Consider the following 25,847-nt stretch of genomic DNA (forward strand, 5'->3'; position numbering starts at 1 on the left):
CCCAATTCTTTATTTTTTTTTTAGGAATCTCAACTTAGGATTCGATTAGTCGTTTTCAGAGGCAGGAGGGAGTGTTAGAGCAAAATTTGTGAAGTTCCACTGAGTAATTCCTGCTGTCCCGTATCTGAGGGTGGAGTCAGAAGTTCCATTTTGATTCAGAGATACAGTAGGTTTCCTGGAAAGTTGCTCTGGTGATTGACTCCCTAGAAAAAATTAAGCTATACAGTGTAGAACTATCTTGCTTTGACTCCTTGTCTGCACTTCTAGCTGCTGTTCAGAAGCTAAATTTTGAAGGCAGAGGAATATTGTAACCTGTATTGCTGCTGTACACACAGGTGTTCAGAACTTTAACCCAGAAACACTCAGTGTAGTACCTGATGCAGATGTTCAGTGTGAATAGCCAGAGGATTGCTGGAATTTATAATTGACATCCCATGAAAGCAAAGTGCATGAAGTGACATGTCAGATCAATTGGTATATGATTCTCAGCTGGTATGATCCAAGCCTTCTCAGTGCTGCTTCAGCATATGATGCCTTGGACCATTTTGCCTGAGCAGAATCTCTTGCCCTTCCCTCTCCAGGATAAGCTACAAGCTTGCGTGGAGCATCTGGGCAGAAAAGCAAAGGATTTGAAGGAACATTTATCCATGGAGGAGAAAAAGCCCAAGGAGCTGAGAGTAAGTGGAAGAAGGGGCAGAGCTGAGAGGAGTGGGGTAGGGGCCTTCTCTTTAGGCCCACCCAGCTGGAGTGAACTGGAGTGGTGTGGTGAGCTCAGAAGAGTTGACAAGAGGGGCTCTTTCTTCCCTGGGGGTGTTGCCTCAGGTCAGTCCCCAGCTGGGAGATGCTCTCTAATCTCCTGGTGACTTCTCTGTCACAGCCTTTCAAAGAAGCTCTTGTGGCAGTCCCTTTCTCTGGGGCAGGGCTGAAGCTCTGCCTTGCATTTTGAGAGGTCACTATTAATCTGTATGGCCCTCTGCAACCAGGAGCCCTGGATCTCCCCGTTTAATCTCTTCCATGTGGTCTAGCTGAGAGCAACATGACTTTCATCTTTCTTGGTGAGGTGAGGAAAAGGCTGAGCTTTAAACTTAGTCATGGTAGGTCTGCACCTTGGAAAGCAAGACTTTATACTCAAAGGGTAAAAATGGGGTGTGACTCATCCAGATGTCATGAGCCAGACCTTACAAGTGCTGCCTTTCTTTCCATTTCCCCCAAATAATTAGCAGAATTAATGACACCTGGGTTAGATAAAGCCCAGCACTAACAGGCAAAAGGATTGCTGGGCATGCAGACACACCCTACAATATTTATGCTGATGGGGGGGGGGTGTTTGGTGGGATCTGACTTGTTGTCTTCCCTCTCCTTTTCTAGGACATGCAGAGTGTTCTGCAGAGGTGATGTACCCTATTCCTCTTCCTATCTGGGGGGAGGGGAGGGGATAGGGAAGGAGCTGTTAGTAGTTGAAGATGCAATTGCTTGGTAGGAGTGCTCCTTTCCTCTGGGATTAATGCCATGCCAATGTTTCAGTGCAGTGCTAGGAGACTGGCTGCATTGCACTGTAATAGAATGATCCCCCTGGAAGATAAAACCTGATATATTGGTGGTCAGTTCCATCCTTTGCCTTTTCTCAGACCAGGATAGTTATACTGACTCTGGGCCAAATCCCAATGTATATGAACTGTCAGCTTCTTCCCCTTAATTTTTTCCTCTCATGGTTTCTCAGTGGGAATATAGACTTTTGGTAAGCTTCCAGCATTTCAACCTTAGCATAGCAATAATTCCTAGAAACAGCTGCTGTGTTTTGTACTAGGGAATGGCATCTTCTAGACACTGTGATTGATTTGATTACTAGATGAGGTCACTTCTTTCCTTAGGTATGAAACACTTAAGAACCTGGAGCTACCTTCTGTCCCTCTTGAGCTGAAGAGGGCAACGGCCTGTTTCCCTAGGCCATTATTTCAGCTTAAGAAGATGCTGAAGAAGTACCCTGGTAGTCAAGCTATATAGAGACCTAGGTCTGGGACTTGAGTCCAGTCCTTGGCTCTGAAAAGTGTCTTCTGTTTGGCATTCTGAATTCACCTGTATGTCTAGGCCTGGTTTAAAATGTTGAAGTGACTAGACTTGCCTCTTCTCATTTAAATGTTTATCTTGTTGGTGAACCCAATGAATGGACCTGAGAGCTCATTTGTGGGCCCCTTTGTGGAGAAAGCCCATTATATCAGTGCCTGTGCTCAACAGCACCCCTGTCACTCTGCCAAAGTGCAGAAGTGCCCCCTGGTGCCAGTATTGTTGGTGCCTGCCTGAATAAGGGGTCAGGAGTGGGGCGCTTGAGAGATGAAACAGATGACAGTGTAGACTATCAGAGGAAGGTAAGCAACTTCAGGAGAAAGGTGGCATAGCATAGAGCTAAGACAATTTGGGGTAGGGACTCAGAGAAGGCAATTCAAGTGTGTGGTATGGTGAGGAGATGGGGCATGGAGGGTTGACAGATGCCCAGCCGCCTTGTGGTCAATGGGCAAATGGCTGTGTAATTGCTCTTCTCTAGCTGATTCTTCTGGGGTGAGGTGTGTGAATCCATTGCTCCCTCCCCCTTGGTTTTCCCTGCTTTCTTGTAGTCTCTGCTCTGCCAAAGGAGATGTGTCTCTGGACCCTCAGACAGCTCATGCCAGTGTGGTGCTCTCGGAGAATCTCAAGAGTGTTTATTTCACTGACATCCCCCAGGAGCTGCCTCACAGCTCTCAGTGTTTCACCACTTGCCCCTGTGTGCTGGGATCATCTGCCTACTCATCAGGCTGCCGCTACTGGGAGGCTGAAGTAGGAGACAAAACCCACTGGGCCCTGTGTGTCTGTTATGAGTCTGCCAGCTGCCATGTAGAGGACCCCAAGCAGGAGGTGGGCTACTGGAGGGTGCGTCGATGGAATGAAAAATATGTGGCCATGACCACCCCCTTCACCCCACTGCTGCTTAGTGTCTGTGAGTGTCTCTTAGAACTGAGTCCCACCCTTACTGTCGGTCAGGACACTGAACTCTGTGGGAGGCTCTGTAGCATCATGGTTTTGACACGGAAGAACCTTTGCTTTCCTGGAGGAAGTCTTATGTAGGCTGTTTGAACAGTGGTCACCAGCTGACCTGTGGAACGCTCACCTGCCAGACTTTTCTGCTGTGACAGCTTAGTACACTATTGTTCAGACTCATGGGAAGAGCAAAAGAGTCTTTTGAATTTGTCCCTAATGGCACAAACTGTTGGTAAGTACAGACATGGTCCCTTCAACAGCGGGGATGTCATATCTCTGAATATTGATTTCAGTCTTCTTTCTCTGTATTGTCAGGAGGCAGACACCTGTGGTGCAGGATGAGCACAGAAATAGTGTGCCCCTCTCTACAATCAACTTAGATGTTGCAGATGAAGTTGAATGGGTATGATGTACAAGGCAGCAGCTGAAGTACTTCCTTGAAGCCATCAAGTTAAATTTAACAAAATTTAGGCTCTTGCTTAAAATGCAATCTGTTTCAAGTGTGAAGAGAAGAGAAATACTTGAATGAGCAGCTGGAATGCATGGAGCTCTCCCTGGGGACAGGTGAGGGGCCAGCTGAGAGCTCATGGGTCAGGACTGGGGGCAGACCAGCACTGGTGACCATGTAATGGGTGTCTGCTGTAGATAATCTCTTCGGGAAGAAGAAATAGGTGAGGCATTCTTCAGAGAACTGGAATAAAGTTTATGTCCATAGGCCCTGGTCCTATGAGCTTCAACGACCCTGATATTGGCTGGCTGGACGACGGAGTAGGGCACAAGAAATTCAGGGAGTTTATGGAGTGCATTGATGACAGCTTTCTAACACAGGTGATCAAGGAGCTGAGGAGGAGAGGCACTCTGGATCTCACACATACAAACAAGGAAGGACTGATTGGAGATGTGGAAGTCGGGGGCAGTCTTAGCTGCAGTGACCACAAAATGGTGGAGCTGAGGATCCTGTGAGGAGGGAGCAGAGGGCAAAAGGCAGGATCAATACCCTGGGCTTGAGGAGAAGAGAATTTGGCCTGCTCGGGAAGGATTCCATATGTTATGGTCCTGGAGGGAAGAGGGGTCCAAGACAGCTGGCTGATATTCAAGGATCACCTCCTCCAAGCTCAAGAGTGGTCCATTCCAACAAGCAGGAAATCAAGCAGAGGTAGCAAGAGGCCTATGTGGATGAACAAGGAGCTCCTGGCTGACCTCAAACCTAAAAAGGAAGTGTACAGGAGAGATTCCCAAGGACTGCAAGAGAGCAAACGCCCCTGCTACCTTCAAGAAGGGCAAGGAGGAGGATTCAGGGAACTACAAGCCAGTCAGCCTCACCTCAATCCCTAGGATGGTGATGGAGCAGCTAATCCTGGGCATCATTTCCAGAGATATGAAAGAAAGGTGATAGGCTGGAGGTAGACAGGATGGCTTTATGAGGGGAAAACTCTGCTTAACAAAGCTGCCAGCCTGCTCTGAGGAGATGATTGGCTTGGCGGGTGAGGGGAGAGGAGAGGTACTTGTTTACCTCAGTTGCAACAAGGCTTTTGACACAGTCTCTCATGACATCCTGCTAGAGAAACTGATGAAGTTCAGGCTAGATAGGTGGACAGTGACAGCTGACATCAGGGCATCCTTTCCACCTGTGTTTCTCAGGCTGTGGATCAAGAGATTTAGCCTGGGGATGACATCATATAAAATAGTGCTCCAATTTTGCCTTGCCATTGTGAGCAGTTGCACTGAGGTTGAACATAAACGCAACTAGCTGTTGCATATAGCACGCTGACTGCTATCAGATGGAGAAATTCTTTTCTGTGAGCTGATAGCATCCTCAGGATGTTTTGAAAGCCCCCTGCAGTGTGCTTAGATGCCACTGAAGATTTTCAGTATTTTATGTTATGCATTTTGTTTGCACTATCAGCCTGAGGAGCGGAATATATTGACTCTGATTTGGATGTTTCCCTCTAAACTAGAGAGACAGAAGAACCTTTAGATGGTGATTCATTTCATTCTTGGAGAATTATCTTAATATACAGACAGTATTTATTAAATATGGTGGATATAAATAAACAACAAGAGTAAAACTACAGGAAAGCAGGCATGTAATGGAAGAAGTTTCTAAGTCCTTTGCGTCACTGGCCTTTCATTCCATAGATAGGAAATCCATAGGGATTTACAAGTGATTGGTCTAATATCCGACAGCAGAGCAGGGAAGAAAACAGAGGTGTACTACATGACATTCTACAACATGCCCCTTTTGTCTCTTCCACCTATGATTTAGTTGCAAAAGGTTTGAGAAAAGACTTCTGTCGCGAAAGGAGTGATGCACTTCCCTCGTAAGAGGGAAGCAGCACTACGTTTACTGCAGTAAGACAGTGACTTAACAAAGTTCAGTTGTAAATAAGAACGATTTAACGAGGTTCGATTGGCAAGGTTCTCTCAGTTATTTACTGCATGAAGGACAGGGTCAGATACGTGTGCAATGGAGACCCTCCCATTGAGTCACGAGCTCCAGACTGGACCCCCTTGCTTTCTAAACTCCTCCAAAGAGAAGCCCAGGTGCGGCAGAATCCAGTCCTAGTCTCAGACTTGGTCAACGGTTCATATCTAAAGGAGTGAGTGCAAAGGGAACCCTCCCGTTGAGTCACAAGATTCAGACTGGACCCCCTTGCTTTCTAAACTCCTCCGAAGAGAAGCCTAGGTGCGGCAGAATCCAGTCCTAGTCTCAGACTTGGTCAACGGTTTATGTGTAAGGAATTAGGTGTGCTATCAGTCAGGGATATAACTCAGGAAAGTTTTGCGAAGTTCACAAAAGTTCAGCATGCTGTTGATCACTTACCGAGGATCTGTGGCGGGTAATGAATCTCTCAGCCTCGAGGAGTGACCTTGAGAGGCGCTCCTACTCAAAAGGAGGTTCTGCAGTGCAGCCCGCTGCTGTGCAGGAGAGCTCAATGGTCTCTGGGCTGCCCCCTATTTATGGGGGGGAGATGATTGACTCATGGTTGTATTTGCATGCTAGACAGGTCTTAGCTGGTGCATGCTCAACTAGCCCCTACATACGTGCTGTTTACAGGGAGGTCAGGTTGAGGGGGAGAGAGCACATCAGTGGGGGGAGAAAGGAGCACACCGTCACAACTTCTTTCCTTGGTCCACTCACTCTCAAACAACTGTATATGAGGCAGAGAAGAAGAGTCAGAAAAGTTTCTTGCATCTCTGAATTTTGCATTTTCCTGTATAATCCCACAAGGCTTTCAGGGTGCTGCAGTCTGGTTGCATCTCTGCATGCTGCTCTTAGTAGGGCTATATTTTCTACAGCAGACAATCTCCTTCCAAAAAAACCCAATCTTCTAGATCAGGTATTCAAAGAGACAGATATCCATGCTAAACCCAACAGAAGCAGCAATGACCAAACCTACCTCAAGCACAAAGAAGCTAATCCCTACAGCTTCTAAAGGCCTTGGCCTCTGCTCCCAGCAGAGAATTTTTTTTTTTTTTAAACCCATTACATCAGGATTTCCTTGACAGTGCTGTCCACTCCCACTCTCAGACAACCATTTGATATGCAGTTCAAAGTCACCTGCGTATCATTTTGATTAGAAAGAGGCTGTTGGAAACAGCTAACGTTTGCTCAAGCTTTTATCTGCTGTGAAATAGTTTGTGGCCAAAACAATGGCACGCACATATCATTTTAAAATATTATTAAACCTAGTTCCAGACCTTTCACAACAGCTCAATCTTAGATGCTTTAAAGAAACTTATTTTCAGAATGTTCTTCACACTTCCTAAAACTCTTTCTTCTGAAGTGCCTTATGCTGGTCATCCGTCTGGGTTAATATTCATTTTGAAAATCTTGATTAATGAGAAAAGATATGTTTGTCCAGTCCCCAGCTGTCTGCTTCATTTCCCAACTCGGAAGGAAATGTTTGGAAATTCATGGTCATTAACTTGCCTGTAGCTTTCAGAAACATCTGAAGTGTTTTTTGACGGTGTAGCTACAGAAAACTTTTCCGTAGTATTCAGACAGTGCTAGTTTAGTCCACAATTCGCAAGAGATTCCTTCCATTTATAGAGGTAGTAAACGTTGTTGGTGACTGCACAGCCTGTTGGTACCAGAAGCAATGATCTGGTTGCCTCAGTTTGTTGGTGAATATTACATTGGTATGACCTTACTGAAAAGGGTAAGAAAGGGTCTTCCAGCTGTCAATGCAGACTACTGTTCCCCAAAACTATGAGAGTATAGCATGGCTCACATCCAAATGGGTCAGTTCTCTTCTCCCATTTACCACTTCAGAAGGGGTTAGCCATGGGCAAACTATTAATGAGCAGTCACCTGGCACTGTATCCTGTCATTGTCTTGGGGGTAGAGGGGGGAGGGAAAGAGATAGACGGACATGGATTTGGTGCATGCCAACGCTGTGATAGGCTCTGTATTATTTAAGTAGTGACAGTCATACCAAACCAGTTCTGGAGACTATGCCCTGCTGGTTTTTATTTAACTGCAGATGTAGGAATTGCCTAGTTCAGACCCTGAAATTACACATCCGTGCGTGGCTCCAAGGCTCTTTTTCAGCTGAGAGAAAAGGTGCTATGATGGTGCAGTTCATCTGGTGTAGGAGAAATATTTACTTTGGGATGGGATGAACGCCAATTCTTGATTTCTCTTCACCTGCTGCACAGGGAACTGCACAGAAAGCCCTGGTACAGATGCCTCACCTGCACTGTTTCCCATCAATCCCATCCATAACAACTCTGCTGTGATGTCAACATGAGAACAGAGGCAGCCCCCTTCCCTCCCCCCCCCCCAAAAAAAAAAAGCTTCATGAAAAATTCATGGAGGCATTTACCAACTTCTTAAAGCCTGGCTTTGGAATTTAAATGGTTTGGGATAGGAACGGACAATCATGCTATTTTTAAAGTTGTTGAAATATACTTTAAAAAAAATCAGAAAATGCATTATGAACCCCTTGTCAACATGATGACCCACAGCTGAAGGTGAACAAAACTTAAACTACTTTCATACTTTCACTGGTTTACTGTTAAGAATGCACATTCATTAGCACTGAGAGCTGAGTTCCAGCAGGAAACAGTCATTAGCTTAGCCTTTACAGAAAGGCAGCAACCACAATAAAAGGCCCCTAAGAAACACATCCTTGACACTTGGTTTCAGTACAGAGCAGTGTGCAAACAACAAAGTCCTCTCAATTATTCTGCACCAGGCACCACAGCTGGAATGCCATGGCACAGTGCTTTAACAAACCTGAGGTCTATCTCCAGCCATGAGCATTCATCATCCCAGCACAGAAGCATAGTTAAGATGCACCCAGATTTATCACCACAACACGCACGCCCAGGAGTCTGCACAGCACTCTGCCTCTTACCAGAGCAAGTCCAGTGAAGGGCCATGAACTGATTAAGGCACTGGAGCATCTCTCTTACAAAGGGAGGCAGAGGACTGTTTAGTCCAGAGAAGAGAGGGCTCATGGTGGGGGATCTTATGGATGTTTATAAATATCTGATGGGAAGGTGTGAAGAAGATGGAGCCAGACTCTTCTCAGTGGTGCCCAATGACAGGAAAATAGGCAATGGGCACAAACTGAAGCTCAGGGAAGGGATGGTGTACCCAGAATGCATTTTGTTCTTTTGGCTTTATCTGGGGGGATACAAAATGGAATATAATCCAGTATCTGATAAAAGACTACACTTCTTCCTATAAATTTTGCCCTGTAGACTTTCATAACAACGGTATTATCACTTTTAGGATCTACTCAGACATTTAATTTTTTCCCCTCTCCCAGTGCATAGAAGTCTAGGCAGACTTGGCATTGAAGGATCTTTCCGTATACCTTGCATTACTATATTAAACAGTACCTCAGTACTTGCAGGAATGACTTACACACTGGTTCTATAGCGAGAGCTCACAAGAATATTCTAGCTGAATCTTATGCAGGAAATTCTTTACTGATAACCATTCTAGCAATTCATTACTATGATCAGCTATGATTTTGTATAGGCCCTCCAGAAATGAGAAAAGGTAAACCACTTGTGAAATCCGTGAGCTACTTGAAGTGCATGTGTAGCCAGGCATAAGAATGAGCACAAATTACCAGCACTACTTCGGAGAACAATCAAAAAAATCCCACTCTTGTTCCAGGAAGCATCCATGCATTTATTTATTGCAATGCCACTTTCCCTCTGGATGCACAGCTTGGTGTATATGTTACTGTTCCAACACTACCAACCAATAACTTTTGCAGTGTTAACGTGGATAATATTGTTGATCAATCACTCCTAAAGCCTCTTCTCTATGTTTGCAGTGTGTGCCTCTTACAAAATTAAGACTCCCAAGTATATGTTAGAAGATATGCTGGTATTCTCCAAGGATTACCAAACACAGGTCTACCCTATGCAATGCTTGCATAGACCTTTGGCTGGAATAAATGCATGAGGTCCAGTTCTCTTTGTGGGTACTGCAGTAAGCCCTAGGACCATCAGAAATCACGTATCCCATGAAGTTTTGAAACAGAGAATGGAGCTAATCATTAGGTAATAAACCCAACAGATGCCAGAAATGGACACAGTGAACAGATACATTTCATGTATGCCTAGGAGTAGAACTAGGGCTGTGCCCTTCCGTCTTCCCAAACTGGCTTAATGTGCTCTCCACTAGCTGAAAACTTTCCGAGTTACCCATCTTTTGTTGGACAGCCACAAGAGAGCAATACTTCATACAAAATCTCTCTGTGATACACGGCTCCAAAATACAGTGCTGTACAGATAGTCAAGTGATGAGGTGCTAATACTAGCCAAACGAATGCACCTCCTGCCTGTGAGATGCTCCCTTTCTGGAACTTCTAACCTGAGACCTTACATCTAGATCCCAGTGCTGATAATCCAATCCTGTCACAATGCAACGTCTGACATTCTGCTAAACCATACATTGCTAGCCATCAGCATGAAGTACGTGGTAAAGCTAACTATCTCATCAAAATGCACACGTCTAAAAGGTAGTGGTGTAGTTGTATGTGAAAGTATAAACAAGTTCAAGGAGAGCTTCACGTCATGTATCTTAGAAACCTCTTTCAGGTTGGGATGCATTGCGCCTTCAAGGTGAGAGTCTCCCATGACTATGGAGAGAGCTTTGGGCTGCTGGCTCTCAGTGACACCTCTAGTTTTCAGATGTGTCATTGTAGGCATGTTCTTAGTTGTACCGGGTAATTAAAAGTAGAAACATAGGGCAGTGTCTGAGATATGTTCTTAGCCAAATCTAATGAGGCCTTCCAATTAACCAGGTTGGTTGTGATGTTGTTAGCCCAAGACTACAAAGGTCTAGGCTTGTGAATATGATGTTACTGATCCTCAAGATGCTTGTGAACTGTATGTGCCACTATTATGTACCAAATGCAAATGCCGACTTTAAGGCCTTAGGAAAATATCAGCAATTACCAAAAGCGTCCTCAGCTGTGTCTGTGTTATGCTGTTCTTTTTATCAGCTTTGTCATACGGTTACCAAGGCCTAGTGAATTTTACCTAAGTAGAGAAATATTTCATAAGAATAGCATTACTAGCCTCTCTCTATTCTAGATACTGAAATATTCAGTCCGTATGCAATAATTGCAGTACTTGTGAAGTATTACTCAGGAAAAAAAAATGAGGCCTTTAGGCCAGTTGCAAGTAGATGTTACATATTGCTTGTAAAAAGGATATTCGTTCGCCCAGCAAAAAAAAAAAATAAAAAATCTCAGGAGTCTATTTGGAGAATACATGCATGCACTAGTTGATGATATGCTGGGCCCAGATAATTGCAGGCCTGTTGGGGGAGCAATTTAAATCAAAAGTTTTGAATGCACACCTCTGAATTCAGTGAGTCCTTGGAAAAATAGTTCTTCCTTTGAGCCCTGCTTTCCAGGTCAACACCTCTCAGTGGCATTTTTGGTTGCAGAAAACTCAGCCCTGGCCCGCTAGGAGAGTCTCTCTCCCTCTGTCACTTCAGAGGCTTCGCTCTGGCCAAGTCCTGCAGCACACTGCCCCCCTGCAACTCTCAGCTGTCTCTAATCTGCATTCAAACTGCAGATTCCCTACCAAACTCCTGCCCTGCCAAAGGCACTTGCTCTCCAGAAGGCTCTCAAAGGTCAGGATGTTTGGGGCAACTGAAATCTCCTGGAGTTTCATCTCGATCCACAGTGCAGCAACCAGGACAAGACAAATAAGCAGCCATTCCCCCTGGTGCCCAGCCACATGCTTTTACATCTATACACTCATTATTATCGCAACTTCCTGGCTGTTTTTTTTTTTTTCCTAGATTTTGAATCCTAGCTTTGGATCTCAAAGCAAATAGAAAGCTCGGAAGGAGAGGAAAAGTCTTTTTATGCATGCCATACTGCTGTTGAGATTTGTTTAGGCCTCTTCTTTGCACTGTGCATGCTACGGCATTGTGTAACCCTGCAGACTGGTGCTTCCACCGAGGGTCCTTAGCCTTATACCTGAGGAGCTGTTACTATGGGGTTTATGTAGGCATCAGAGGGGCAAATGTGTGTCTGGAGAAGGGCTTTGTTCAGCCCTCTCATGCCACACCAGGACTATGTTCCTGGAGTAATGCCATCAAAGCAATCTGATTTTGACTAATAGTGGGATTAATGAGCTTTGTCAGGTCTTGAGCTGTCCAACTAAGGATGCTCGTTATGAGCCCAGCCCGAATTACAGGCTTAGCTGCTGCCTTCAGACATGGGGCTGAGAACGATCCTTTTTTCTTTCATGGCCATTTGTGTTTCAGACATAGAGACAAGATGCTCTGAGGTAGTTCTGTTGCAAGGGAATAATCCCTCCCTGCAGCTCACATTGCAGGTGGGCTCCATCCTCCCTGCTAGGCTCCCTCAGAATGTTCTTTATTCTAAAATTAAATTAAAAACTGGGTTTCTAATGAAAACTTTGTCCCCTATTTTCCAGGTTCTGCAAAGGAGATGGAGTAGCAAGAAGAAATCTGCAGAGTAGGAGGCCTGGGACAGCAGAAGAAGACAGGGAAACTTGTGAATTGGCCTTATCTTTGCCAGAAACCATTTCTGAGTTTACTGCCTTTGCTATGTAGACCAAATTGGTCAGTCAGCTGTGTATCATCCCAGCATAAAACAGAGTAGTTCAAAACCAGCTCAGTCCAGGCAGTTTTAAGCTGCAGCCCCACTAGTGCAATGCAGCCAGCTCTGTTTGACCCATCATCTTTAAATGAAATAGATTAGACCAGGGTCTCTGTGGGGTTTTTGAGATACAGCAAAAGCATTGTAGAGATCCTGCCAGTTTTCACAGGCTGCTTTTCCTTCAAGGCGGTCTCTCACTGTCCGTAGATTAGAGCAATAATCACGTCTGACTGTAAGATGAGAGAGTTGCTAATTTCAAGGAGTGAAAGAACTTGAGCTTTTAATGATGCACACTGGAGCCAATTTAAACACACTCGCAAACTCACTTGCCAAGTTGCATCATTGCAATTTGTCAGGCACGAGTTTCTTAACTGTACCTATGGAGACCTTACTAAAATCATCCTAAGTCATTTCCTGGAGAGACAACCAATTATATTAAATTGCTTGCCTTGAGTCTTTAGACACAGGCTCCTTAAAGCTGTAACCTACCTGGAATTTGCATTTGGCTTCCTTGTCAAAGTCAGAGTGATTAGTTCAAATCAATACATGTAATAATCTGCGTAGGGTTTCCTCAGAGAAAAGCAAAGGAAGTCACAGACATTTCCCCTGGAGGAAAGGTAAAGCTTAAAAAAAGAAACTAGGAAATTACAGTTTCACAATTACAGATGAAGCAATTAAAAAAAAAACTGAAATGCCACAGTTTTGTTCTTATGGCTATGTTAGCATCCGTCAAATATTACTAGTCATCAGTTAATAAGTATCAGCCAGACGTGCCTGTTTTCCACAGTCTCTCCATTTTGCCCACCAGCACAAAATGTCTTCTTAAAGGCATACATCTTAATGCTGAGAGAAATCAAACTGGCAACAGAGGAATCCAGTGCTGAAGTCCATCACTTCCACAATTTATGAAACAGGTTGCCCCTTCCGGGGAAAAAAAAAAAAAAAAAAAAAAAAAAAAGAACTTTAATAATAAAATAATTGAAATTTGACAGTATACATAATCCAGCCCAATTTGTTCTCTCTCCTGCCACCTCTCTCAGGTTATTAGGCAGAGCAGAGGGGTTGCCTTGGGCAGCAGATTAGTAATGGCAGCAAGATTGCCAAGACCCCAGCAGAGCAGAATCCTGGAAAATTTCAGTGGAGCATAAATGGAGGTGGTCACTGAAGGAGTGGGGCAGGGAAGGAAGAACAGCCCCCTCCCCAAACTGGCAATTGTGTCCTTGTTTTCTTCTGTATCCTTAGCAGCGGGTAGTGAATTCCAGCTCTTCAAGGCTGTCCCTGCACAACTCTGTGGCCTCCTTTCGGGTTTGGCAACAAAATTCAACTGCCAAGAAGCCTGTCAGCCAACCCTTCAAGTCTGCCAGTGCAACTCTTATCCTAAACCCTACCCGACAAGCACCCCATAGTTCCATTAAGGATCCCAAATCCTATTTTCCACTGCCATGTTCCCTACGAGATCAAAGATCAAGAATACCTCCAGCCCACCTCCGCCATATGTGTCAACTCACAGACCCAAGTGAGGGCTGCTACCTACAGACTTGGAAATAGAGAGTTCAGTCCCCTGTCCTGCAAAGACCTTTGGCATCCCAGACTATTTTCACACAATGTCAGACCGTGCAGACATACCACTTGCCCCCTCCCGTGATCATGAGCTCTAACCTTATTATAGTGCAATGCCTTTCAAACTGAAGAACTCAGCACTGAGGATAAGCTGGCTGCTGTTGCAAGGCCATGGCTGAAGAAGGTAGAGTCCGGGGGGTGGGGGAACCTGGATGTGTTGGTGGCCGGACAGGCTACAGCCAACACGGAGGGGGTCTGTGAAGTAAGTGCCAAGGTCTGGCTGAACTCCTGGAGCAAGGGACTCAGCTGAGGAAGACTCCAGGGGCTGTGTGGGGAAAGAATGGTCCTGCTGTGGTGGCCTGGTTAGGTTGTGCGTGAGGACGCTGACTCTGGATGGAGGGAAGGCAAAGGAAGGGAGGAGAGGACTAAAAGGAGACATGGCTCAGCGTAGCAGGAGGAGAAGAAATGAGTAATTGGAGCAAGTGACAGAAGCAAGCGTGAGAAGTGCAGTTCAGGGCATTACCTAGATAAGCTCAAGCAGCTGGAAGTCCAGACTGGCACTCAACCTAGCCTCCACAGGTAACGACACAGACTGTGAATGCTCGTAATGGCAGAACTGAGCTGAGGCCAGGGTTTACCTTGTTTCAAGCAATGACAGGCTGTGAGGCGATCAGAAATTGCAAAAAAGTCATTTGCGCATCCTCTGCAGACATGTCCCTCGTTTGTAGCTGGCTAACTCTGCTCCTAAATTCACTGTTTCCACCATTCTGTTATTTCTCCCTGAAGTCCGGCTGAGCCCCCTCACTTCTGGGCCATAGCCACCTGCTGCTATTTCAGTCTGCCCTCAAACCCATGCATATCTGAAGACCTCTTTCCCAAAAGCTGTTCCTGTGAGGTAATTACACACTCAGTTATTTCCAGCTGATAAACCTCGTGTGCTTAGAGATGCATGCGATGGACACACATGCAGAATTACTACTACCTTAATAGCCCCGGTATTCCTCCACGATCCCACAGTGCCTCCATCTTCCCACAGGTCCCCTTCCCGCTTCCAGCACAACATCTCCCAAGGAAAAATAAATAAATAAATAAATCATCTCTGTAAGTGCTCCTATTCCCATGTTTTTAGCACTTCCTTTTAAACCAACTGCCCAGCTAGTCAGCTGGTATAGTTTGACTTTGAGCCATCCTTACATTTGAGGTGGAGAAGCACTTCCAGTTTCCAAAACATTTTTCATACCTACTTTCTTGTCCAATTTCATTTAATTTAAAACACACTCTATTATTACATATTATATGACTGCACCACAATGTCTATGATATACATTCTGAAATATCTAATAATTTCTTTGTTGAAGTTAAGTGATACAAAACGATCAAAAGGAAGCTTTTTGATTTTTCTCAATTGAAATTTAGCATAATTGACCCAGAAGACATTTCAATGTTTCAACATTGCTCTCTCATGCAAAAGGAAGATTAGAGAAGTAGGAATTCACCATTGAAGAGAAACACTATTTGTCCAAAGATGGGAGATCTTCAGAGAGCAGCCTCCACCGGGAATATCAATGACTCCCCCACTGCTTCTGACCTTCCTTCTCTTTCTGCAGGTGTGGGAGTGAGGGCAAATTTAAGATAGCATTTAAAATACCAGCAGGAAATGAGTGGAAATGGAAAATGTCCCACGTCCCTGTAAGATGAGTTTGCAAGAGAGAGATGATGAATTATCTTCTTGAATGGCCTGTCTCCTTCCTTTACTACAAAGGCAGCTTAGACAACTAGATTAGATTCAGTCACCTAACTTTTAAATAGCTTAACTGCAGGGAGATGAATCCCATCTGCTGTATAGACATGTGGCATGTGCTCAAGATCCATGCTGGGTCTGGATCTACTGCACAGCTCTGTCCAGGAGATGCATTTCACATTCTCTGAAATATCACACTGAGCTGCACCGTGTGCTGTTCTGACTGTCTTTATGTGCACGGTAAACTATGCACATCCCGAAACCTGGGATGCATGGAGCCTAATCCACATGACATGGAGAAAGCATGTGTGAAATTGCACGTGCATGTGTAAAAAAACAAAAACAAAACTCCTGCCCTGGAAATCCACCAGCCTTACCCTCCCAAGCCTGCAGTTCTGCGCCATGCCATCACACCATATTTCCATACCACAGCAATGCAGGAGGCCAGGCTCCATGATTACTCTTTCAAATGCTCATAGGTGTGAAACACTTGGGGAAAACATACGGGAAGACTTCCTTGCTGAGCTTTAGCTGTATGCAAGTGACCTATTTAAAGCTAATCAGGCTTCCTCTGTGTTCATCAGAGAGAAAGAAGTTAGCATCTTCACAGAGCGCTTCTTCCTTAGGACAAGTTGAATCATCTCCAGGAGCTGCCTGTCTCTCTCCATTGAGTCCAGAGGGGGTTTAGATGACTAGATTAGATTCAGACAAAGCTTTTACATGCTTTCTGGTAGATGACATGAGTGTTTTCACCCACAACCCTCCCTAATTTCTCCCTTTTATCTCTACCGAGAGATCTCCAACCTCCTAGGCACCAGCATGAGGTCCTTCAGTAGGATGCCTGAATTTAGGCGAGATGAACTGAATCCTAAGAGTCGGTTACTCTAACACAAACAGATAATGTAACTCCCTGTATTTCTCTTGTTGGCAGATGTTGAACTTTTGACGTATTTGGTGACATAATTAATACATTCATAATGGATAATTTGCTGAAGGAGCACAGTAACTTAATTCCTGCAAGGTGGAAGTTTCACAGTTATTCAGTTCACCTCACAGAGGAAAATCCTCTTGTCTTCCCTTTACTCTGCTTCCCCAAATACTTGTGCTGCCTCCCCAGCTATAATACTGGATTGTGTCACTTCCTCCTTTACCTATGGATGTCCCCTGGTATGACTTTTCATAATTAACTTGTGCAGGAGAATTATGACAATTTTCAGAAAAGTTTTTTTAAATATAGCGCCCTACTATGGCTAAAGAAAATCCAACAAATAAAATAGCCATCTTCAACTTACCGGAAAACATCAGCACCAGCGTATACGTGTTTACATACACTCAGGTTTGTGCCTTCGCCATCTGGTGGCAAAGCACGATCATAGCGTGTCCACAGAGCTGAGAAAGTTTTTGGACCGTATCTATTTGTTTGAAAATGGGGATTCTAAATTAATAAGTAAGATTGTTGAGAAAGTTTCCGTTTTCCAACCTTTATTGATAATATCATCAGTTATATACATACATCATTTGGAGAGCTTCTATTTTGTAAATAGGTGATACTTATTGTTTACTGCTGCTACTTATTTTACTGTATCATCTTGTATTATATTGTACTGAACAACATTGCACTGCATCATATCTGAGTGTTGTGGCACAAAAATATCCGACATGCTCTTTTCAGATAGTTGACTATGCATCTAGTCACAGGCTTGAGCAAAAGGCTGTCCCAGCTTATTGCAGTTAGAGCTGAGCAAATGGATTTGTCTTACCCAAATTTAAACCTCTGCAGCAGATTTGAGTTCATCTGACCTCATCAATCTAATCTTGCTTTAAGGTTAAAAAAAAAGGGGGGGGGGCACTTCTTGAGCACTGTTCATCTTTTCTTAGAAGAGACATCTTCATACCCCGGGATCCATGAATCTTCTTCGTAAACTATGAAGAACATGAGATGCAGAGCTTAGGTGAAGGCGATTACTTCTGAGATCATATCTCTTACATCATAGAGAGCCAAAGCACAGACAGCAAAAACCTCACATCTTGTCCTTCCAACTGGGGAATCCAAGTCACTGAGTGTAATTAGAACCCGGTTACTTTCTCATGTATCCTGAAATGTTGGAGCTGAGAAAGATATCTAAGCCATATTACACGCTAAGATCAAATTAAAAAAAAAAGTACTTCTTGTCTTCTTTTTTCTAACTCTTACATTGCATAGGAGAGAATTTACTAGTTGCACTGGATAGTATGAAATTTGCATTTTCCTGGCCTTAGAAATTAGTAGCTGAAAGATCTATTTCCCATCTCTAGTTTCTTTGCTATGAAGGATGGCCATTCATTTTCTTACACCCACTGCTTAATCCTGCCTGCTACAACACTGGATTTCAACACAGGTGGAGTTCCTTGCTTTCTCAACTGGGAAGTAACATCTGTGTTCACTTTGGAAGTTCTTGTATGATCCAAGCATAAGTTGCTATGTAATTGCTTGCAAGCTTTTTTTTTTTTTTTCAAATAAGGACTGGATTATTTACCAGATTTGCTTATAGACCCTTGATCTCCAGATGTCTATACACACATATAGAAGCTCCATCGTTAACCAGATAGATAAAAGCCTGTTCAGATCTCCTTCTTTTTCAGAGTGCTGGGTATTACCAAGAGTGGAATAAATCCAAATCTTCTCAACATTTTGGAAAGAGACCATCTCTGTTATACAAAACAGAAATAACAGAGATAAAGTCTGTTTCTATTTAAAAGTAGACTGAAATTTAGCAAAACATCGTTTCAGGACAATGTGGAACTAGAAGGTTACAGTCTAGGAATCCTAGAATAGCCTCATTTTCACACGTGTTCTTTGTGGCTTGTATGTCCAATTTATTGATAGAATTGATACAGCAGCAGCAGCAGACTGTAGTGATGTATTCTTCTGTGCAAATAAATTGCAGTTACTTACCTTTGGTTTAATAAAGACATGATAAGTGAAAATGGATATGAATTTAACTCTTTTCATAGTCCTGGAGTTTAAGTGCAGTTGACATCTGCTATGGAATATCATTGTAATCCCATGCAGACAAATGCATTTGAAACCTTATTTTCCCCAGAGATGCTGACCATCCATTTCTGTCTTCACAGGTAACTCTGTATATCCTGCACACCTTCAAAAGTCAGCTCATGAATTCATACATCCATTTACCTACTAGTAGACAGTCAGTTTGTTATGAGTGTGAATGGAGCTTGGTTTGGTGCAGGAACGAGCAGAATTAATCAAAGAGTGTTTTCTATCAGACATTTGTCTAGTAGAATGCTATCAAGTTGACTGGAAACAGTTGGAATCCAACCAGTGGACTTTTATACCCTTTTCTGAATTTAAAAAATATTAGTATCAGAGTTATAAGTAAGGCACTGAAGGAATAGTTGGTTTATTTGTAATAAATCTGGAGTAGCTCTACATGCATATGCCTGCTTATGGAATTTATCTCACCTAGAGATATACCTTTAAGCATGCCTTTGTTTCTGTCTTCCATCTTAGTTTCTTCTCAATAGGGAGGGGGAGGAAGAAAAAGTAACAGGTGTTTTTACAGAATGGTTCATCTAAGTATCTTAGACATCTGCTACATGATGAGATGAGTTATGCCATAGAAGTGCCCATTTTTTCCTTCCTTTTCCCTATTCAGGATGTGTAGAATGATAAGTTCAGGAGACTGCAGCCAGGGCCTGTCCCTCTGGCCCTGAGCCAGGTGGGCAGAGAAGACCTGGAGATGGTAGCCGAGTTCAACCAAGAGTCCAGATGACCAGGAGAGTTCCTGGTGATGAAGCAGGTATGAGGTCAAGCTGAGAAGTCAGCCTGCGGGTCAGAGTCAGGATCAGGCCTGGTGAGGGTAACCAGGGACAGAGACAGTCCAGTGCCTACTGGGCAGGCCCAAAGTGACAAGATAGGTGCAGGGTCAAGCTGAGAAGTCAGTCCACAGGGCAGGGTCCAGAGCAATGGAGTCTGCACGCTGAGCTGAGCTGGAGATCAGTGCTCCTCTAGGGTAGCTCAGAGAGAAACTGAAGGCCCAGGGTTGAGCTTAAATGGGGCTCCTGGGCCCATGGGCAGGAGGTGCCAGTGGCTGCCTCAGGCGAGGATGATCAGGCCCATTAAGGCCTGTTAGCACCCTCAGACCCTGGAAACAGTAGTAATTGAAATGCTCACTAGCATATGTAATTTTGATTTAAGAATTCAAAGAACTGGGAAATGTTACTACCTCTTTAAGATCTGTCAGAGACTATTTCTTCTGTTTCCAGTCTCATTTAGCCTACTTGCCACTAACAGCTCTTGAACATTGATACGTATGTATTTACCATTATTAGACTGTGACTTAGTGGCATTCATAGTGCTCCAGCTTCACACTGGAACAATCTAGGTAGATAATGTGTGTTGCAGCTGGTTTGGGATAACACAGACAAGTGATTCCATTTCAGAATGGCATTTTGGATGAAATCAGTATTGTCCTCGTTGACCAAAGGAAGTAAGCTGGTCACTGCTAGCGGGAGCATATGATCATGATCGTTTTTTGCCAGTTGTTCTCCAGAGTGTATCAAGACAAGCTTGCTTACCTAATGTGAACAAATATCTGAGCAAAACGGCAGCAGAAAATTACACCACAGTAGCTGAGTTCCTCCTCCTAGATCTAATCAACAAGGCAGAAGCACAGCCCACTCTCATTGTAATGCTTTTAATTATTTGCCTGATGACTGTAGTTGGAAATCTGGCCTTGACCGCATTGATAAGGATTGTCTCCCCAAACCACCCTCCCAAATAGCTTCTCCTTAGCCATTTGGCAGTCTTAGAGCTCTGCTGCTCAGGCATCACCCCCAGGATGGTGGCCAGTCTCTTAGCAGAGAGCAAAGCTGTCTCATTTGGTGGCTGTGCTGCCCAGATGTATTGTTTCTCTACATTTTGCACCAACAAATGTTTCATTCTGGCTGTGATGGCGTATGACCAGCTGTAAACCACTGCTATTCAAAGCCGTCATGTCATGAAGTCTCAGCATCCAGCTGTGACTTGGTTCTTATTCTTGTGGGTCTCTAATCTCAATGATACACAGCAGCTGTGCCTTTTGGGTGTCCTTCTGCCATTCCAGCATCACCAGTCACTTCTGTGGTGTGGTACCCCTGATGAGCCTCTCCTGCTCTGACATCGGGGTTAACAAGATCATCATCATAGCATTTTGCATCTTAGGTGACATCTTTGTCATACTGGAGGTACTCATTTTGCTACATCTACATCATCTCTGCCATCCTGAGGTGCCACTCCAGCGAGGGAAGACCCAAAGCCTTCTCCACCTGTGCATCCTGTGCACTTGATAGTTTTTGCCATATTCTTTGGCACTCCAGCTACACACCCCACAGCTCTGGCTCCTTGCCTGACCAAGATCAGGTGATATATGTGTTTTATACAATGGTAAGCCCCACAGTCTACAGCTTGAGGACCAAGGAGGTCCTCAAAATGAGGCACTGAACAGACTGTTACATGGAGAAAATTGTTTGTCAGTCAATAAAACCTCCAAAGGAGTTGGAACAGGTGCTTAAAAAATTAAAATGATGAGTACAGCTGTTCATGGATGAATTTATTCTGAAATAATTGCTCGTTATGCAACAGAAGTAGGAGAAAAGTGAATGCAGAATTGAAGAAAGATATAACTGTAATATTAAAGACTTTTCTGTAATAGCAAGAGCTACAGCTTTACTGTGAGAAAGAACGATTGTGACACTTTTGAAGGCGTTTAGTTTCACCTAAGTTTTTACTTTCAAGTTTGATGCCTTGAAGACATCCCAGCTTTGTTTTCGACTGTTGCTAACTAGTACCACTTCAGCAGTATCGCTTCCATGTTCTGTTTCCATTCCCTTACCTCATACATCCTTGTAGTCTTTTTTTTCCTGACTCACAGTCTGAAGGTGATCATTAACCTTTCAGCAAAACTGGGTCACATTCATCAGGCACCTTAGACTGTTTACAGTATTAGTGATGTGGGTGACTCGAGTCTTCCATGCAAGAACAAAGTTACCACACAGCAGGTGGTCCTGAGGGACAGCCTACCCTCTTTTGTTGTGGGTGAATATCCTTGAATCAATTCACATGCATCGCAGGCTAAAAATGTGCACACAGAAGAATTTTTTACAAATGCTGAGGCTGGGATTCATCTTACTTAAGTTTAGACTTCTGTTAATGAGCTGCCAAAGCATAAACCAAACTTGTAGGCTCTTTCTATAGCTCATGAAGGCAAATAAAAGTCTGTTTGCCTCCATAGTTTTGGAAGAGAGATTGATCACACCTGTCTCTGTCTCCCCTGAAAGGTCTATATTTATATCTGGGAATTACAGGAAGAGTGTAGAGTGACCAGCTCAGGTTTATGGAATTATTTCAAGTCCCCGTTAATGCAGCTTAATGCTGCCCTGAGTTCTGGTTTTGGATCACATTCCATCTGACTCAGGGAGCTGGCTCATAGAGAACAAAAAGCCACTGGCTTCAGTAGGGAAAGACTTCAGTCTCAGCTGCTTTGGCCATGGAAGTAGCACAGAGAAGGAAACGGAACCTGCTATAACACTGCTTCAATACACAGAGTTATCGGACAAATGGGTGTAAGACCATTTTTCCCTATCCTTAGGAAGGACTGCAAGTAAAGGTCCCATAAAAAGCTACACTCCCTCTCACTGGGGGTCATCACTCAGAGCAACCCATGTATGTGTAAACGTAGTGTCTGAGGAAGAAATATGTTCCACTCTTCCATATCCATAGCTTTATCATTAAGACTGACAGGTGTCATTAAGCAATAAGCAGTCAGTTCCCAGAGCAACTCTGGCAGCATCTAGAAGTACAAATTTTCTGCAAGCAAACATTTTCATGCTTCCTAGAATACCATGGAGGTTTCAGATATTCCTGACTAAACTGTGAGAGAGGACTACAGCAAAGAAAGATAAATAACCCAGACAAGCAATACCTGTTGATCCACTTTTAACCCAGCTATCTTCTGAACACCATGGCTTTCTCATAGTCTAGACGAGAACTCCAGAAGCCATTACATTGCCAGTCTAATACAGTCTGGAAGAGGACTCAGTCCAATGCAAATACATTGCAGACCTCATGGTGCAGCCCAAACAGACGAGCTTCCCTCACTCATCATCTTACACATGGCACTGCACATTCATTGTCCCAGGAGTCGCCCCCACTCCACAACACGAGCAGCCACTGTAAGCACAGTCCAACCAAGGCTGCGTTACCTGGGACATTTCTGCCTGCCTAAGCCCCACTGATGACTTTCGCTGCTAGGGACAGTCAGAGCAGATCACTCTTCAGCTGAGTAACCCAATTCAGCTCTCTGCTCTGAAGGCCAACAGTTTGTCGAACAACCTCTAAGCCCTCGAAGTAGCACAAGTAAGCTAGCTTTTCTGGCAGGTAGAGATGTCCTTAAACTCCTGCCAGAATCAGGGGAAGGGTCTTTGTTCGTATGTCTCAAAGGCTCCTCAGCTTCCCAGAACAGCTGTCTTCATCACCTTATCGTAAAGTAATTTCAATAAGTGTCCAGTGATATTGCAAGAACAGAGAGAGGTTAATGGCAAACTGTTTACTAAAGCATGATATCTATGTCAACATCTTCCAATAGACCATTATTTTTCTTTTCTTCAAAAGAGTTAATTGTTCAAGGACCTTAGAAGAAAATTATATGTGGGATTAGGTGGAAATGCAAAGGCAGTGTTAAGGCAGAGGCACCAGAACTCTAAGCAAATCAGCAGCGATTACCTACTTGAAGAATTTTCTATCTGCATTTGAAGAAAAATCTACCCCGATGGATGGACACATAATCTGAGCCTGGATGGTCCACACATGAACAGGTTATCACAGCAAAATATCTGCTCCACAGATGAGCAGGCTGCCTGAAACTAGATGGTCCATGAGCCAAAGAGGTTATCTAACAAAGGGCACGAGTCCAAGGGTAGATGTGTTATTAGAGACAACAGGAGTCTTCTGTGGAAAAACCAGCTAACTGTGTATCAGGACTGTGCATTTTAATGAGAGGAAGAATTATCAAGTTTGATCACAATTAATAACAGAGGTGGATTCACATTCAGATGGCATACTTAATGCTTAAACTCCACGGAGTTGCACTGCAGCTCTTCAGAGTCAGATAAGCAGAACTGATTCCTCTGATATCTTACACTGTACTGCTATTTACATGAATATGGTCTTGTTATTATTAAAAGAATCTATATTAAAGTTTGCAGTCTAAAGCTCTGTTAATTTTTTTCAATAGATCTTATTCCTTACCCTTGAGCTCTGGCTGATAAATCAGGTGCAAAAAAGCAAGGAAGATAGAGATGCCAAGGTGAGAAGAAAGAATGGCAGTAACAGGAGCAGCGGTGAGTTTGAGGATGCTGAGGCTTTCTTTCCACCATGCCATTACTGTACAGCTATTTTGTACTTCTTATTTCTTACCCTGTCCCTTAGTCTCATGGGCTAGGGAATTACTCATGCCAGGTGAAATTACTCTTCTTTTGCTATAGTTATCTGGAAGTTAATGATCTAAATCCAAGGTACTTGGGCTTTCTGGAGAGTTGATAGGGACAGGCATGACGAGGGTTCACTGAATTTGCTAGGATACTTATGTCATCAGTTTCACTAGTAAAAAGTAGTAAGGGCAGGGAATGAGATGGGCATGTCCTGTAATCAATGACAACAAAGACACCCTTAGAGGATGATTCCTTAGCTTATCACACTTATTTTAAGATGGGATGAATTGTCCTTTGAAGGTGATATTGCTTCCTTTGTCTATAGGGGGAGCCTAGAATAGATACTGCCTGGACCCCTAACCAAGGATAGGGGAAATTAATTCACAGAAGGATTCTTCATTACAGTGCATCTGCTGAGACTCCTAATTAAGGCCTGGTGTCTTGCAGGAGATCTAATTTACAGACATTAAACTGCATCGAGAGTCCTAAATACACCAAGTACTTCAGTAACACCATTTTTCTGAAGAAAGAATTCCAAAGCTGCAAGCTGAGTGTTAGAATATCACATTTCATATTGAAGTTGTTTCTCAGCGTGTCACTCCACTAATGTTTCACAACGCCCAGGCTGCAGGTCAGCTGCAACATACAGGGAAAAGAATGAGCTGTTGCTCTAAAGGCAGTACTGAATTGCATAGTTCTGCAAACATCGAAGCAAAGAAGCTTTATCTGGGCAGGTGGAGCAGGGAGGGGCTCTATTGCAAGTCTGAAGTCCTAAAATTTTTCTATTTAGATAAATCTTCTGATTTGTTTCAGTAAGATGTCTTTCAAGTGAAGAAGGAAGCTACTCACTCTTACGAAGGAACATGAAATGTTTGTAGCTTTTGAAATAAGAGTTTATTTCTGGGGTCAATACGGCATAAAATATCTCACACCTTCATGCAAGGAAGGTAGGCCTATTTCTTCATTTTAGAGATGAAAAAGATCATTTTCAATCTGCAGATAGAATCATAGAATCATTTCGGTTGGGAAGGATTTCTGGAGGTCATCAAGTCCAACCTCCTCCTCAGAGCAGGTTCAGTCAGATCAGATTGCTCTGGCCCAATCCAGCTGAATTTTAAATGTCAGCACAGATGGAGATTCTACAAATTTGCACCTAATCCAGTGTTTGATCACTCACGTTGGGGCAGGAGAGGGAAATTTCCTCCTTCAGTTTCCCAAGTAGTCCATGGAAGAGAGCAACCTGTTGATAGCAAGCTCATTGAAGCCCTTTTCTGAGAATTAACTGGGCTAGTTGCTGTGCTTTAGGGCACAAAAGGTTGGGTAGGTTGGAGATAAACAACAGCCAGCTATGCAAAGATAACTCAGTGTGTAAAGGCAGTCTGGTCTTTTGTGCATCTAAGCAGGGTAAGCATTTTGCTCATGTAAACTGTGTACCTAACCATTATAGGCTGTTTTAAATCCTGCTGTCTGCTTCTTGAAATGGGCAAGTACTTCTGAAGATATGGCTCAAGGGGGGAATAAACTGGCTTGTTACCTACAGTACAGACAGTATCTACAGTATCTACAGTATTGAGTAGATACTCTTGCCTTTCTGGATGAAACAGGTCAGTAAGAGAATAGTTTTGTACCTATGCAATACCTTGAAGCCTATGCTAGAAACAGACCTCAGCAAGAATTGAAACCTCCATTCAGTCACCCACATGATAAGAACTCCACTTTGAGAGCGTCAGCCAGGTTACTGGTAACCTCCAAGAGATTAACAATAATTTTTCATGTGAGGTGAAGCTGGTAGAACCTTTACAGGGATGAGCGATTCCCTTTTTGTTCAGGATTCCTTCCCTTTTAGCATGAGATTTTTCCCCCTCTAAATGGAAAGTATTTCATTTGGTGACTCTTCCCAATTTATTCCTGAGCAGAAGATGGCCACTTTTCCTTGACAACAGGGATGCAAG

Source organism: Apteryx mantelli, chromosome 4 (assembly GCF_036417845.1).
Source record: "Apteryx mantelli isolate bAptMan1 chromosome 4, bAptMan1.hap1, whole genome shotgun sequence".
Lineage (NCBI taxonomy): Eukaryota > Metazoa > Chordata > Aves > Apterygiformes > Apterygidae > Apteryx > Apteryx mantelli.